A 19,193-nucleotide genomic window follows, 5' to 3' on the forward strand; every position below is an offset into this window, starting at 1 on the left:
TGAGCAGGGTGGAGATTGGAAGAATGATGAGTTGTGTGGGAGAAATGAGGTGATGATCTGCATGATGGTCAAAAAGGCAAAAAGATCTGTGGGTGGAATAAGAGTTATATGAAATTATTCACATGATCTTATGTACTTGTGTGTGGGCCTTTGCTTACAATTCTTAAGCTATAACTTTTTGTGTGCAGGAGGAAATGGGTCAGGTGGTACCAATGCCTCTTTTTGCTTTGTGTAACAGTACCATAGTGCAACAACAAATGACCAATATTGCTTTACCACTGACACAGCTTGGATTGTGGCTGCATTTCTTTTTTAAAAAAATACCAGTCAAAACCCTCCCCACTCGAAGAGTCCATTAAATGGTGGGATTTATTTTATGATATGAAGCACAGTTAAATACTCTGGACATTAAACACCTATCCACTGTACAAAGGTGGGGAAAAAGGCTTAATCCAACCTTAGCTGATGCAGAATAAAAACATTTTTTTAATCCATCCACATTCTCTAAATATATTATGCACCTCCAACATCTAGGAAAATACTGTACAATTGGTAACTTAGATCCTATCCACATTTGGATATTACTACTGGGATCTATGAGTGACTATGACCCCTGAGATACTTCTCTTGGACCTAGTTCACCCAGATAGCACCATCCATTTCATGAACTACTTTTCATCCATTACTACTATCCATGAAAAAACTGCTGCCATAGCCACATCTACTCTTAGAATTTTTTTTGTAAAAGACAAACTCATCTTCTCAAAACATAATAATTCATAGTTTTTAATAATAAAAAATGAATAACTTTGTTTGACTTATCAAAATGATCAGAAAGGGGAGTTGGTTCATTCTTTCGAAAATTCCTACACAGATTGAATGGCTGGGAATATTGCATGAAACCTCTAGGATTTTTTCTTTGATCAATCAGTTTCTAGGTGCAAGAGTAATGATATAATGAAGGATAAAAAAAACTGAATAGTAAACAAATTTGGCTATATAATGGATTGCTGAGAATATTAAGACAAGTCAATGTAAAAGAAAAGAAAATTCAAGGTACCTAAAATTAAAATAAAAGGTTTCTGTGTATAGTGTATGAGGGTGAACTGCAGAAATTACTAAAAAACTATGCTGCTATGGCAAGAGATGTCAATATGAAAGAAAATAAATATCTGATTAGAAAAGTATTTATTGGATTAGCCCATTTTCAAATAGAAATCTTATACAACCATGTTTGTATTCCTCAAAGGGTTAATCAGTGTTTGGCAGGGATAAACCATTAGCCCTAATAATTATCACGCACTCAGGTGAATGGTAATTTCTCTCACACTGTTTCCTGGCCTCTAACGAGCTTCTGACTCGTTAAAAGGCCTGCAATTAGTGAGTCAGCAGGGTGGACAAAATGGCTGAATTATTGGTAACTCTTCAAGTTCCAGAATAGTGTTAAAACCACAATTTTTACCCAAAGGGAAAAAAGCAGTCATTCTATATAAAAAAGATTGTCTATACTTAACCTGCTTACACTTATACTGTTTAAATATACAGTACATAAAGGGGCAACTTTATTCGTTTTTAACAAAATAAAATAAAAAAATTCCAGGCAACTCTACAGCAGCTGTGATTCTCGTGGTTTAGTGCAGAGAAGAGATCCAGTGTGGGAGCTCATTTCTCTAACATGTTACTACCAGTCCTTATCACAAAGGAAGCATCTGCTTGTAGCTGGGGAACAGGGGCAGATAATGGATGTTTTGAAAAGTTGCCATTTGTCTTCATATGTCTAGTTACATCGATCCAATTAAGCCTCCATCCCTGACTAACCTCAAGTCACTCAGCTACTCAAATTACACGCTAGTACCTAATCAGGTCTTAGTGTTGGTGGTCAAGCAAGGACAAACCTGTAGACTGACCTGAGGTACTCTGGGTCTTATTTAAAACTACCATTCAGAAGGCTTTCGAGCTATGACACTGTAAAATTTAGCATTTATATTGTAACAGCAAGCCTATGCATTACTGTCTATAAATAGTGACCGATGCACATGATGTAGTATGCAATGCTGGGGTCATGTACTTTATACCAGTCTCTGACCATTTGTTAAATCCAAATTGATGCAATATTCACAGCAAGTATAATGGTGTTGTTTTGGAAAAAAAACCATTTATAATTCAAAAAGTTTAAAAATAAGTAGCATTTTTAAAATATTTTAAATAGGCTCCTTTGTCTATTTTTAGCACTTTGCCCCATTTCTTCACTTGAATTATAAGGCTTTTACAATACCAGTGAATTAAATGAAATGCAAAGAAACAGGATAAAGAAAAAGAGAAAACGATTAAGGGGTTGTAAACTGTGAGATTTGGTGGTGGAGTTGGTGGTAGTGGGAGGAGGCCATGGGAATAGCATGGGGTGAATTTGTTTAGTGAGATGGGGAAAAGTGGTTAGATGCCAATTGGCTATGATATGACAAAACCATAATTTTGTTGTGGAGAAAGAACAGCAGATTGGCGAGAACAGTCTCCGTCTGGCTCCGGAAAATCCTTTTATTTTGGCAAATAAAACATTGATATGACTACTTTTATATCTGCCAAAAAATGTAACACTATTTTTATATGAGAACAGTATTAACCCTATTGTTGTCTTTATGCTAGGAAATACATTTCTATAATTATACCTAGTAGGGTTTATACTGCACAACCTGCATTCACCTTCACTCAAGTTTGCGTATGACAGCCCTTATAGAGGGGAAGTAGCTAACAAATAAAAACAAATGAAATAACCTTGGGAAGGGCACAAGCAACCTTCAGTTTGCCAACAATGGCATGCACGTGTGTCCTCGCTGTCAGTAAGGGCTGTTGTGGTATCTCTCAAGTGCAAAGTGCATAAGGATGTTCACATGACCTTCCCACAGATATAAAAGGCAGGAGGAATACATATAGCAAAAATAATAATATAGCTGTTGAGGACAGAGAAATACAGAGGACAGTTAAATAGATAGATGTATACATTTTACATACAATACATATATATATATATATATATATATGTAAAGTGATGTTTATAATCCCCTCCCGTCTTTCTCCCACTCTCTGCATCTGCTCCCCTCCTGCCTTCTGTCTCTTTCTGCCAAATTCTCTGTATTTTTCCAAGTGGTTTTTTTCTTCCTTTTTTAAGATATAACTTTGATATTTTTCCACTTATTTCAGGGGGGATAAGAAGATTTAACCCTATCAGTCTAAACACTGGCACTGGCTGAGTTTGCTCTTTTATCAAAGGCCCTTTTCTTTAAATACATAAATCCATCAGATTTACTGACAAATACTCAGAATAATGCAGAATAGAAGATTCAATATGAATTATGCAGTTTAACTTTTGTCTCTCCATTAATATTACCAGAATAATGGCACCGTGGTAGGCTGACTAGCTAAATTACGGTACTGTACTTGGATTAGCTTCAGCCATGGAACTAACTATATGTTTTCCTTATGTCTATGTGGGTTTCCTCCCACACAACAAAGATGTACAGACAGGCCGAGAACAGTGGTTTTCGGTGCATTCGCCTGCGTTGGTCTGGGTGCAGGCGCACAGAGCAGATTTTGACAATAAAACACGCGAGTGCCAAAATCCATGCCATGTGGCTGCACCCGGCGTGGCCATGGCCTTAGGCATGATATGCCAAATGATAGCAAGTCCCTTTATTCAGATAGCTCCAGGAGCCAAGCATTCTAGGTAATACATCTTATACCTGTAATAATAATACTAGCCCAAGACAATATTTTAAATCAGTTTATATATGCTTGGTATCATGTCTCCATACCGTATAGTGTAAAGAAACTACAGCAAATCCTCAAGCAAACAGAGTGATCATTGTGAGACTATTGATACTGTGCATCATTTTACAGTGGGGTTTGGGAAAGGCATTGTGCCATGGGTGAGTGCTCTCTCTCAGACAGTGTTTATTGCAGACAGATGATGGTAGAGGAGGGAATAATTGATAGTGCTATGAAATATTAATGCATATCCAGGGGACTGAGCATAGCTGCTATCCATTGCTCTCTAACTGTGGGTGTGAAATTGTGTACTGTGTGTGTGTATCTATATATATATATATATATATATATATAGTATCTTACAGAGCCCTTTTTTTATATGCATTTTTCAAACACTGAAAAAGATACTGGCATGAATATGTGCAATCTTAGTGCTAAGCACACTGGCTGTGTGTCCCGCACAGCTGGCTGTCTGCATCCTGCACTGTGACATACAGACTGTCCCAGTCGCATGCCGTGCGAGGCTGGCAGGGACACCTCATGTATCACATGGATTCATCCTTCCCTGTGTCACATAGACAGCCAGCGGCTTCAATAAGCCAGAGACTGCTGCAGCCAAGCGTGCAGCCTGACACACAGTGACAGTCCCACTTCAAAGACTGCGCACACCTGCTGCAGCATTAACCCTCCTGACTGCGGTGCCCAGCAGGGGAATGGACAGACTGCATGGCCCATAGCTCTCTCCTGTCTGTGTCATGGTGTCATACTGCTAATAAGGCAGACTAGTTCTGAGCTAACAAGCCCATCATCTTCAGAGAAGGAGGTCAAACAAGGTCAGCCCCCCCCCACCCGTGATTATCAGCCAGTCCCTTAGGTCCCTAGGCAGGTGATAGGTTAGTGGGTAATGTTAATCGCTGTCTCTGCTCACAGTTATTTCGCCTGGTCGGATACACATCCGATTCTGCACGCACAATTAGAGCAGCGTGAGAGAGAGGGGAGGGGGTGATGGAGGAAACCTGAGGATGAGGGAAAGAGAGAGGAAAATGGAAATGATGGCAGGGGGTAGAATCAGATTGTGGGTACCACTTGAGCCAAATGCTTGCAGACCTGTATGTGTTTCAGGGTCAAGCAATCCCATGCACATGACTTAGAATTCATGTATGTAAAACCGTAGTAGAAGAAATGCAATTATCAGATGAAAAACTTACATAAATTGTGCCCATAGGTTGTAGAATGATTGCCAAAAGTACTCTAACAGAATTTAAGAAAAAACGTTATCAATCTATAATCACATTGAATAGGGAACAAAAAAACCTTAAAAAAGGACTACGTGTAAAACTGAATTATTAAACATTGACAGTAGTTTGGTGTATTTCCATTTGCTTTTAACAGTATTAGATCTTGCTTTACAAGGAATCCCTGCAAGACCAGAAATAATTAATAACCTGTTTTAAACATGAAAATGAAGCTGTTGCATGACCTAGAACTGCAGCGGCTCTTGCAACGAGCTCCACTGTTCAAGGCGCTGTCATTTGTACACTTAAATGGCTTAATTGTCAGACTGAATGTGTTGCTTATGCTAGTACAGGCAATACACAAAGTGAATAGAAGTGCAATCATCATCATCCTGTTCTTGCCAGGAGCTTTGTACTGGTTGCACTCTAGTCACTAACAACCAATCTGCTGAATGAGGTATGGCCTGTATGAATCCAACCTGATAAATACAAGTATATATATATATAAAATAACAAAAAATACCACACTCAAATATATATAAAATAACAAAAATACCGCACTCAACAGGCTCAGTTAGAGTATCAGTATCAGTTAGAGTAACTGATTTTAATAGTCAACCAAAAGAAATTCCAACATTTTGATCACAATCAATTGAGCCTGTTGAGTGCAGTATTTTTCTGGCATGCTGTGTTTTTGTTTGGTGAGTTCTCCTCCATGATATATATATATATATAGAGAGAGAGAGAGAGAGAGAGAGAGTCAATGGAGGAGCCGGCACTCTCGTCAAACGGTTCAACATTGCCTGGGTGCAGTGTCCAAAATTATTGAAGTATTCATCCCACAAAGAAGGTACGCACTCTCAGGACTTAAATTGAAATCAAAATGTTTTATTGACTAAACGACTAACGTTTCGGCCTCTCCGAGGCCTTTCTCAAAGTGACAATAGGCAATCACAAAATGCATTATATAGCTATGATGGTGGAAGAGAGAACTTAATTGGCTAACGTCATCATCATCACTATGCGTCAAATAGTTAAATAACATATAAAAAATTGTATTATTACTTAGCACAGATAAATACAGCAAAATTCACATTTATGTTAAAACCCCCTATTAGGCGAACCACAAGATTAAAATAAAATTAAAAAAATTTATTTTGTAACACTTATTAGTCTTCATTGTAACTCTCTGTAATACACAACCTAAATTGTTACTTATGTTACAAATACCTACAATTGAGTAAAGATCAAAGGTCTGTCTTAGGACTCCCTCTATAGCGATAACTAAATAACTAAAATACAATCTATCTTTACTTAGATAAAGGTGTAGTGGACCAGGTGCTCACAAAGGTCTAATTTTCATTGTATAGATACAAATGAGGTATTATCTTCTGTAACATGCCTATTAGCTTTGCTGTTAACCCATCAGCACTATGCCGAAATAGCCTGTGAATCTTCATTATTGGGATCCCAAATTACCCAAAGAACATAAATACATGGTGTGCATTTCTAAGTTAAAAGGCATTTTTTAAGGAAAATTTTTTTTTTTTACAAATCATTGAAATACATGGTGTTCACCCTGCTAGTGTCAATTACTATCTGTAGTTACGTATGGTGATAAATTGGTGAATTATACATATAAAGTGTATCAAGCCTGTCCAAAAATCTAACTAAACTACTGTATACCCAATCAGGCAATTTATGTGCAGAAAAAGTCCCGACATTGAATATAAAAAGTAATAATAAAAAAAGAATCTATAAAAAATGAAAAGTTTAAAATCAAAAACATCAAAGTCATAGAGTCATTCTGGTGATGTGCGAAAGGTTACTAATCCTAGAAAAATGTACATTGTGTAGACAAAAAAATATATAATCATCTGGGCATCGGAGGATATATATATATATATATCAGCTTATGCATACTTTGTACAAACCATGTAACCAAAAGTGTCTCTTTTTGCCAAATTCAGATAAGTTCTCTTTAATCCAATTGTTCCTTAAAGTTGTATAATGATAGTGCTGGGTTAATTTGTTTAGTTCAGTATATATATATATATATATATGGTCCCAGACACGTTGGCAATACATTTTTTCTGTGTTTGACTAGATTATGAAATCCTGGAGTGCGTCAGTTATGGGGAACAACTATTTATGATATATGTGATAGCACCGAGGCATGGGCTGAATTTTTACCGGAGTGCACCACATATAGATATATATATATATATATATATATATATATATATATATATATATATATATATATATATATATATATATATATACACACAACAAATTCAAGCTGGTGCACACATATCAATAAAGTCAACTGCCTGGGGCCTGTTAAAAGGTACCCAATCCAATATATTAAACATGAACCACACTTACAGGACTTTAGTGAAAAAGCAGCAAAGGCTGTGATTTATTTCAACGTTTCGGCTACTATACTTTAGCGGTCTTCAAAATAAAGACCAGCAACAATGAGATTTCTTGTGAATAAAAGCTGAAAGTGTATTCAAACGAACAGCCTATATATATATAATATTAGTGCTCCTGGGCAAACTTAGTGCCCTTTTTACATATGGGGATAAGTGTGGATGCACATTAGGAATTACTATCTGTAAATAATAAATAATAGAGAGTAAAAGTAACTTTTCTACCAGCTTTATTGTACAGGAACTGGGTAGCAACCACATATCAGGAGACCAGCAAGATGAAGGAAACACTCTCAATATATACACAATATATACCTTTAAAGGAACAGTTCAGTTCACATGGGACATAACTGTTCAGTGAGTTTGCAGTTGATCCTCAGCATTCAGCTCAGATTCAAAAGCAACAGTTATGGCCCATATGGCCCCCCTCAAGTCACTGATTGGTTACTGCCTGGTAACCAATCAGTGAAAACCAAGAGAGCTGGAAAGCAGGAAGTAGTGTTCTGTTCTGTTACACACTCCAGCCACTCTCCAGTCACTCCAGCCTTACTCTAGCTTTTATTTTTACTAACTATATTACCCAGTTTTTGTTTTATACTGAACAATTCCTTTAAGAGACTCATAACATGCTTAGGCTAAGGGTTGTCTAACATTTAAAAGAAAACTATACCCCCCAAACAACATACTGTAGGTCTCTATAAAAATATAGGTCTCTATAAAAATATACAGGGGAATAAATAATAAAACTCGGTAACGGAAAAACTATTCAGAATGGGAAAAGTTATGCCTTTGCGCGTACAAATTTTATTGTGCGCGGATTTAATATAGCTTTTGCGAACCCGGAAACTGTTTAGCGACCACTTCTGACAGTGGATTTGCAAAAGATGGGGATATCAGTCAGTTTCTCCTCTCACTCAGCTTCTCCCTCCTTATTATTCCTTATTTTGTTTTATCTTCCAGCACTAACTCTTTAATTCACAATGTAAGCTATATTTCCTTGCCGTTCATTCATTGTGCTCTCTTTGCCACATTTACTTCTTTTTCTCTTCAGTTTTTTCCTATTACTCTCCTGACTTCTCATTCTCAGTTCTTCTCCCTTTCGCTATCCCCCCCTCCTCCCACATCTCTTTGAACATTAAAGACTTCTAGCCAAAGGGCTGAGGATCTAATAGAAATTCAAATGAAGTTTTCACTATCTGTTCATGTTCTGTATACAGTTTGGGGACCTAGTGTATATACTGCTGCAGTATGCACACTGACTATTATAGCATACTTGATGCATTTGAGAATTGGCCATATAGATATATAGGTAGATCTGATTGACAAATATACTAAGAAATATATATAAGAAGATACTAAGAAAAGGGACACATACAGAATCATGGATCAGTGAAGTTATAGAGAGCAGATGTCACTGAAGGGAGATGGAGCGTCTCTGTGAAAGAAAATCACCCTTTGTACGGGTGATATAACAGCTGCAGCAATGGGGTGCTGAGTATATACCTGGGAGAGTTATCATACATAAATATATTTGTTTAGAAAGGGAAATGACATGGTGTGTCTTTTATGCTTTATAAGGTTATTATATAAAAAGCAGGGGCATAGCTTTATTCAGGATTAAAGGAAACCACCTCAAAACTACTCAGTTTGCTCATTACAACGATTGGAGCATTAATGGCTTTTTGCTGAGGGCAGTTTGATGGTCAGACACATATTGACCTTTTCCCCGCGGAGAGAGACACACACTCCAGGGAAAGAAGGGTCAGCAGATAAAAAAAAAGACAATCCCAAAATGCCATTTTGTTTTTCCCTGAGATGTGAGAGCAGTGATCCTGAACTTTTCAAACACAGCAAACCTGTCAGAGGGTTTAGGATTCAACAGGAGATATAACATCGTCTTAACCCGTTCTCAGGAGGAACCATGTCTTGTAGTTCTTCACATCTGAAGAACCCTGTTTACCAGTTCAAATGCTACTCTGCAGAATCTCATTTTACACTGACCAGCTGACATTCTACCTTAAAATGGGACCACCTTTCCTCTGTGTAGATATCTTCTCAACCTTGAAATCACTTTCTCTGGGGACAGTCCAAGAGGCTGATAGTTTAGTTTCATATATTTTTAAGGCAGTGCTGCAAAGAAGTAAAAGTGGGAAGTTATATTGGATTATACTTATAGGGAGAGGCTGTAAGGAAGGATCCAGTTGTATAAAGGAAGGGATCATTTCGAGATAAGTAGTGTTATGGGGCAAGGTTGGACTGAGTGGTAGTAGGAAAGAGTTATGAAGATCTAAAGGGAGCGTTGGTGTTATAGGGAGAGTTTACAGTGAGTGATAAGGGAAGTTATAGGGAATTGTTATATGGAGAGATGTGTGTAGTTATAGGGGAAGCTTTTATGTAGATATAGGAGAAATTTAAAGGAGAGGTTATACAGAGAAATAAAAAGTTATAGTAAGTGAACAGTTATAGGAAACATTTACTGTATATAATTGGAAAGCATTAGCTGACTGGATTTTCTCTCTGATCTGATCTGTCTATGATCTGTTCATTGTCACATTATAGTCTATTGAAATTTGTTTTTGGAGGGTGTCATATAGAGAGGCTGAAGTGTCCTAATTCTAGAGTATATAAACTTAAAGTAGTCTGAGTATGAGTAAATATTGGAAGAAGAATGAAGCTGCGCACCCTATGAAATAACCTTATATGCTGATGTCATACAAATACTGATGTCATTGTGATGATAGATAGGAAAATTATTTTGTTCTGCAGGAGAAAATAAGTTTTTTTTTACAGTGATTAAATAAAATATGCACCTTGGCATTTTCTCACCGTGTGCCTTTACCTATCAAGGATATCTCTCACAATTTGGTGATTTTCAGTGATAGTTTAAATATTACAGAAATCTACCTGTTAGCCACAAGCCTAACTAAATTAATAGCAGGCGGCCAGTAGTAATTTTTAGCTGACAAACAGGGGTGATTGAATGAGATTATACGACATGCTCAACAATACATAAATCTAAATCTAAAGTCACCAGGCCAGAATGAATGTTCCGCAACCTATAGTGATCCAATAAGGGACACCATGCTGCCTCTTCTGTCAAATTTGAACTCCTCGTGTTCAGCCCCCGCCTGTCCTGTGCTCCTTCACTAACGAAGCAAACTTGCCATTTCAAGAGGTTCGTTAGCATTTGCATATCCGTGTAGCTTGTCTGAAAGAAGGATCGTCAGACGGAGCGAGCTAATTTGCATGTTAATGAGGCAGTCTGTGGAACAGTGACAGGCCGCTCTGTACACCCCCCCAGCGCACACACATACACACACATCAAAAGCACACAGATGGACGTGTGTGTGTATGTCAGGATATATATATATATAATGTATATATACATAATGTATATATATACAGTATATACATACACACATACACAAACCTACAATTGTATGTGTATAATTAAATATAAATAGGTATCATTTTATTTAGGTAGGTTTACTCAATGATAATGCTTATCTGTTTTTATATGTATAAATGCTTGGGCTAATTAACCAGCACAGAAAGCTTAAAATGGAGGTGCAGAGAATTTACTCAGTATCATATTTACTCATAGTGGCACATTTATAAAGCTGTACAAAAATTCATCACATCAATGTCACCCCATATAAAATCCTGTGTAGCTTCCTACAAACATGTGTAAAGGAATATTACATTTTAATGCAAAAAAAGGTGTTTCCTTGATAAAACTCAGCATTGAGAGTTTTTTTTTTCACTGAGGTAGTAATTTCTGTTAGTGCCCTTGTAAGTAGTGGATGGGAGCACATTAGCTTTTCTCGAGCTGTGTTTTCTATGCAGGCGAAGAAAAACTAATGAGACTATGAAGATTCTCATTCATCCAGGTCATGGTATATCTAGTATAGGTAAATCTAAAAACAACTGGACTTGCTGAGTAATCAATGAAGACTTTTCACTACTCATCCAAGCAGCTTCTTCAGTTCAACTGACTGGTGTGGGAAATTCTCGGCATATAAACTCTTCCACTAATCCAATCACAATGGCACATTGTAACTCTTCAAAGAGGTAACATCTGAAGAAATTCACAGAGGTGTTGATTCTGTGTAGTTACTGTGATAGGATTAAATAGTACTATTCAAATATTATACTATAGAACTATTTTGCTGATGTGTGCCGGCTCGGATGTGTAATTTTCTGTGCACTGTACATGTTCCAATATTCAGGAATAGTATTCCCCCTTTATAAACCCATAATTTTATTATAATAGTTATTCAAAGAAAAGAGAGGTGTACATGTAAATGTAAAATATCTTGATAATATTTTTTAATATTCCTTGGGGACTGGACAAAATTATAAATTGCAATTTATACCAGCAAGTCATAGGAAATCCTTTAACTCCAGATTCAGACCTAGTTATAAAGTTGTTATTCAAGTCTCTTTACTATAACTGTGAAGCCCTCTGTTTTCCAGAGAATATTTGTGTGCACCACACAGAGGAACATCAAGTCCCAAAACATATCACTTCACAATAGAACATGGTAAGGGAGCAGATGCATTACACTGTGACCCCAAGTAATGCTGGGAAATTATTTGTTAGAGTAACATGGTTTCCTTTCAATCTGTTTAATAAGGTTTGTAAAAAAATATACATTTATTATACATTTATTTCTGGAAGTTCAGATAGTGTTGTGCACCTTTTCTGCATAAGCTGAATTGAATGAGGGGGGTTATATTTTGCATTTAAATAATTTTGATGGTTATGAGGCTAATACAACTGCAATTTGGCCACCAGCTGTTCAACGTCTTTTTAAATCTGTTAGATATCTTGTGTTTTTCATACTGCAGTGCTGAGTTTCAGATCATTTTTATTACAGAAACAATGTTGGTATTGAATTTAATATGAAACACAGCTAGAATTCTTTTCAGTGATCTAGATCAAAACACACAATATTTTTCAGATGTTTCAGTAGCGTTTATTCGGGGTCTGTGGCAAAGCCACTTTTTGTGGCCCACAACCTGAACTGCAAGTAAATACACCCTATGATAACACTTGTAGTTGCAGGGATGGATTTACATACCGGGCACCTCTAGACCCACTGACGTTCATCACCACGTCCCCTCCCTTTTATTCGCTCAAATTTTTTATCATCAGGACCAGAGCAATGTAGATTGGTGCACAGGAGTTAAAAACTATTGTATCTCCTGCGAATCCCCAGTGTTTCTGAACCAATGTGGGTGTGGTTGGGCAGCATGCCGTCCCCTAAAATCCTGCTGCCTTAGGCCCGGGCCTTGGTGGCCTTAGTTGTACTGTACATTAATATATGAAGGGCTACATGGTACGCAATACCCACGGCTCTACTTGCTACTCTACTCCCTCATTATTCCTGCAACTTCTTACGGGCCCAGTACAATCACCAGTATGCCTACTTGCTATTTTTGTAAGTATAAAAAAACGTATTTTGCCTTTCAAAATCTAGAATCCTGCAAAGAAGACAGATGCAAAGCAGGAAATTTTGCAACAGTGTCATGCAGTAAAATTTGTCTTTCTTCTAAACCCCAAACGCAACCCCAATTTTCTATTTTCAACCTCCTGTGCCTTCTGGTATCCCCACACCCCATCAACTATTACTATTACCATTTTATCTAATAGGCATATCAGTCATTCCTTTTATGAGATATTTCTGTCAATTGACAGTCAGACATTCTCAAGGGTAGTAAATCTGTTTAACAGAAGCCTATGGGAAAATTATACAATTCAAGAATAATGTTTTTGGGTATCTTTGCTCCTTAAGATAAACACAGTAGAATATATTAGAATATAAGGGGTAATTTACAAAGACAGAGAAAAAAGTGCAAAAGCACTAAGAGGCACAAAGTAAATGAGCCCTTCTAACTTGTGTGTAAGAATGAAGTGAAAGTGAGGGAATATGTAGGGGGCAGGGGGGGCACCTATGTGCCTCTACCTGGCTGTCCCTAATGGGTGGGGGGGTAGCCACGGGTCTATTTACGTTACGTAAATTACGTTTAGAAGCTATGAGCTTTCAAAATTGGATTATGTGCCCCTGAAAACAAGGAAGGCACTGTGCAAAGTGCAAAACAATGGTCACTGTTTTTTGCATTTTGAACATACTGTATAACATACTGTATATGACTGTATATATGTGACTGCCGTCAAGAAATCAAATGTGAGTGCAATTTATTTTAAAAAGTTTTTTTTTTATATAATAAATGGTGTTTCACTATCTGGATTTGAATCCTTTTGTCGGACCACTTTTTTAAAGCTGCAGTTTGGTTCTACCTTCTGCATATGCCCAGTCTTTGTTGGATTTCATTAGAACTCTGATTTAAAGGAACATTTCAGTGTAAAAATAAAAACGGTGTAAATAGATAGGCAGTGCAAAATAAAAAAAAATTCTAATATAGTAAGTTAGCCAAAAAAATAATCTATAAAGACTGGAGTGAGCGGGTATCTAACATAACAGCCACAAAACTACTTCCTGCTTTTCAGCTCTTTAATTCTGACTTAGTCAGCACTTTAAAGGAGAAGGAAAGCTACCAAAGCAGATTATTTCCAATAGATTAGCCACAATAGTGCAAATTATAAGACTATATTTATTCTGCAGAATGCTTTACCATACCTGAGTAAACAGCTCTAGAATTGCTCTCTGTTTCTTTAAGATAGTGGCTGCCATATTAGCTAGGTGGGACATCACTTCCTGCTCTCTCCCTGCTCACTCATAGCTCTGGGTTCAGATTACAACAGGGAGGAAGGAGGAAATGGGGAAAAAGGGAGAGGGAGAGAGGAGCAAACTGAGCATGCTCAAGCCCAAGCCCTGAAGGTTTATGCTGAAAACAGGAAGTCTGATACAGAAGCCCATGTGTACACAATAGAAAGAAAGAAATGTTGTGTTTCTTTTGACAGAGGACTCAGAGTAGCATTACTTTGAGGGTTTACTGGTGTATTTATATAGACCTTTCTGATAAAGCTTACTTCAGTTTAGCCTTTCCTTCTCCTTTAAGGGGGCCACATGGGACATAACTGTTCAGTGAGTTTGCAATTGATCCTCAGCATGCAGCTCAGGTTCAAAAGCAACCCATATGGCCCACCCCAAGTCACTGATTGGTCACTGGCTGGTAACCATTCAGTGGAAACTAAGAGAGCTGCAAAGCAGGAAGCAGTATTCTGGCTATTATGTTAGAAATCCAGTTACTTCAGCCTTCAAACATTATATTTTTGACTAACTATATTGAAAACTGTTTTTAGCTGAACAATTCCTTTAAGTACGCGTCCCTACTGATTCACTTGATTTTAACATAAACTTTGTGTGGATGAAACCTAGATCTTCCTGTCCATTCCAGATGTATCGCTCCTTCTGTACTATAGCAAGGTGCATCCTGCCTTTGTGCTACCTCCTCTAAGATGTCAAAATGCTCAGCCTCTTAAACCTCATATTTCCTCCATAAATGCCCCAGTTCCACAGGCATCACTCATAGTCATTTATCTTGCTTCTTTCATCTGCATACAATTGCCCATTTTCACCCATAACTTAACATAGACAAAGCCATAACACCTTTCAATGCTATTATTATTTTACATCTAGATTACTTTAACTTCCTTATAAAAATTCCACTCTACTGCTTTTCTCCACTTCAGTCTGTTCTAAATTCTGCTGATAGACTCATCCACTTATCTCGTTGCTCCATATCAGCTGCTCTCCTCTGTAAATCCCTTCACAGGCTCCCAATTTCTTCTCAAATTAAATTCAGACTCAACAATGATATTCATGGCCCTTAACAATAAAACTCCTCCCTACATTTCAGCTGTGATCACAAAATACACCTCTTCACTGCTTCTGCACTCTTCTGCTTCTGATCTTTCCATCTTGTTTCCTTTCATAGCCTTATTTCATTTTCGACTGAAAGACTTATCTTGAACTTCTTCTGAATGTGGCTCCCTCATTCCTTCTTTTTCTCAACATTTAAATGCTCAATAAACACCCAGCTTTTCAAAGAAGCCTGTTTGATGTATCAGGAATTACCAGTGATTTAACCGGAATGGGCCATTGCCAATTCTTCCCAATATTATAGAAGTTGTTTACAGTAAGACTGCAGCAACTGTGCAAAGTTCAATTTCAGGCACAAGTCCCACAATGCAACATTTTTCCCACAAAGTGTGGGCATGGAATGGTGATGCACCTGACACAATTGCAACCCAATTCTGTAGGTACAAATTTGCTGTCAGTTGATGCAGGCAGCTGTGGAAACTCTGGCATTAACAGGGTTCCTTTGTGCACTGAGTACTATTCACAAGAGGTTGTAGGATGGAAACATAGCCACAGAGCAAGTTCGTTATCATTTTTCACACAATGCCTACAACAAACTTTGTGCATGATGATCCAAATTACATCCTTTATCTGTCAAACCCCAGGTTCCAAATATTTTAGATAATAGAGGCCATAACTGTATTATTATTGTAAAGTGTTATGCATATTGCTGGCACCATATAAAAAATGATGATGATGATCAGGAAGGAATGATTACATAACCATTGCATAGGATTGTAAGGAGTAGTTGTACACAAAACAACAGAAAAACTTCAAAAATATAGTTTAAGGCTGAGGCCATACTTTCCCAGAAACATCAAAGGAGGCTGGCACAAGCCTTGTCCCACAAAGTAGTAGTCAGATGACAAAAGGTTAAAAACATTTTATTTTCCAAAATTAAGAACCAAGGCCTGACGCGTTTCATGTCTAACAGTGACATTTAGTCATAGGCTTAACATTGAATACAACATACAGGGTATTTAAAGGAGATGTAAAGGCAATCCAATTTTTACTTTCTTTAATGAAAAAGAAACCTATCTCCAACATACTTAATTAAAAAATGTGTATGGTTTTTATAAGAAACCTGACTGTATGCAGTGAAATTCGCCCTTCGTTTTACTTGCTCTGACAGCTGCAGTTAGGAAACTTCAGAAGGACCCTAACTGCTGTGCAGGGAAACGGTCGTACTTCTGAGCCCCCCACCTTACTTCCCAGAACTCGAGCAGCTTTGTTTGTTTCCCTGTAACAGCTGCGTAGATTTGTATCCACAGACCCAGTGCAGTCTATACATTCTGATTATTAATCAGTCTTGCTTTATCAGCTTCTATGGCAGATATTATTTGACTTGTGCTGTTTAGATCATTTATGACGATCCCTAAGCTTAACTTCCCAACTGAAGCCCAGACCAGACTAAGCATGTGCGTTGTCTTGGTATTGCAAAGATGTTTAAAAAAGTTACAAGATGACAGCCCCCTGCGCCAACTTTAAAAGCATAAATCATTTGTTTAATTGAGCTTCTGGTGCAGTAAGTTCATGTTTATATTTAGTATACAAAATACAGCATTTCTAACATTCTTTTATTATTTTTTTCTTTTAAGACTTTAGTTGCCCTTTAAAAGAGAAGAGGCCAATGGGAAATAGGTAGGTGGAGCTACTATTAGCTTCTATTTCCCATTGGCTATAAGCTTTCTATCAACATCTTATATTGGCTCACCACAACCAATCAAAGGTTATTACTTAAACACCACACCCAGACATAGCAACACTATAAAAAGGGCTTGCTGTTCTGGAAAGTTTGTGGGTTTGATTTGTTTATGTTTATAAAGAGTTTATGTTTGTGTCCATTTCTAAGAATATTAAAGGAATTGTTCAGTGTAAAAATAAAAACTGGGTAAATAGATAGGCTGTGCAAAATATAGTTTCTAATATAGTTAGTTAGTCAAAAATGTAATGTATAAAGGCTGGAGTGATTTGATGTATAACATGTCAGTCTGAACACTACTTCCTGCTTTTCAGCTCTCTTGGTTTACACTGACTGGTAACCCTGGTTACCAGGCAGTAACCAATCAGAGACTTGAGGGGGGGCCACATGGGTCATTTCTGTTGCTTTTGAATCTGAGCTGAATGCTGAGGATCAATTGCAAACTCACTGAACAGAAATGTACCATGTGGCTCCCCTTCAAGTCGCTGACTACCTCAGAGTTATAGAGCTGAAAAGCAGAAAGTTGGATTCTGGCTGTTTTATTAGACATCTGTTCACTCCAGCCTTTATACATTACATTTTTGGCTAACTAACTATATTAGAAACATTTTTTATTTTGCACAGCCTATCTATTTACACCGTTTTTATTTTCACACTGAACTGTTCCTTTAAAGTCGGCCATTACAAACCTGGGCTGCTTGAAAGAGTCACATACTGTTACAACTAGATAGGTGTTGTAAACAAAAACAGTTAATATGATGCAACCCAACAATATGGTGAATTAACCAGATATGAAGCTAAGCATTATCACCATGCTATCTTTGTTTTCAAAGCTTCAATTACATTGAATATAGCCAATATCATTATTTGATGTTAATGTCACTGTGCCTATAAGTGTGTCTCAAATGCCTAAACATAATTTTCCCCCCTTAATTTTCATGGCTTGGATACAGAAGATCCATCCACTTATCAAACACCTGGTCATTTTGTTTTTTTCCTTCCCTTACAACTAAAATATCCTAATGCTTGCTTTTGTAAAGGAATACTTGATTCTGAAGGTGCAATGGATTCATTTCATGAGTCGGATAAGGCATTCCAATCTTTCAACAATTCCTATTTGGAAACACCATAATGATTTGGTGAATTTGCAGCAGAAGAGAAATAGAGAAATGTATAAATTACTTTGCAGTTAGTAAAATGGAAAATCAGAATTTTGATTTGGCCGCAACACTGAAAAGAATGGAGCACAATCAAACTGAATTCCTCAAGCACAATTTGACCATACAACGACACCTGTTTGAAATCAGTCGTTCATTTTCAGATATTGCTTCTTCATTGTGTAAGCTTGTAGAAAACATTCAAAAAAGCTCTAAGATTACCCCCATATCTAGTGCTGACAACACACCAACCACTTCTGAATTGTTATGTGACACAATGGCCAAAAAAACCCAAATTATATCAACAAGATTGCCTGTGTTACACAACCTGCTGAGACAACAAAGTGCTATAACATGTCCCACTTCAAATATTCCCCCCAAAAAGGTAATAAATAATTGTTAAACCCACAATACTTATATTTAGAAGTTATCAGTGTCCTGATTTGTCTCATTTGCTATCTGGATACTGTATTTTGGTTGTTTGCAGCAAAGTGCCTTTTTTATTTGAGACCAATGGTAAAGTCTTTGTAAGTGGATAGAATTTTATTTTTTGTAGAGATGCTCCGAATCCACTATTTGTGATTCGGCTGAATCTCCGAATCCCTTGTGCAAAATTTGGCCGAATACCAAAACCGAATCCTAACTTGCATATGCAGATTAAGGGTAGAAAAGCAAAAAGTGGGGAAACATTTGTGATTTCCCTTCCCGCCTCTAATTTACATATGCAAATTCAGATTCGGCCCAGCCAGGAACAAGGATTTATCCGAATCCTGCTGAAAAAGGCTTGGCCGAATAATGGCCATATCCCGGAACCGAATCCTGTATTCGGTGCATCCATGATTATTAGCCACATAAGCCAAAAGAAAAAGCATCCTGTTGTAAGGATTTTTATTTATTTCTTGTTGTAAGGAATTATATTTCTTTTAAGTAAAAAAAAATGGTGGCCAAGATTTATTACACTTTCAAATAATACCGATGGACAAAAGGTACAGTCTCACTTATGTACTCTAAACCTAGCTTAAATGTTAAAAATAAGGTTTACTGATATGTAGTCAAGGTTTTATTCCAATTCT

The sequence above is a fragment of the Xenopus laevis genome, chromosome 2S, assembly GCF_017654675.1.
Source record: "Xenopus laevis strain J_2021 chromosome 2S, Xenopus_laevis_v10.1, whole genome shotgun sequence".
NCBI lineage: Eukaryota > Metazoa > Chordata > Amphibia > Anura > Pipidae > Xenopus > Xenopus laevis.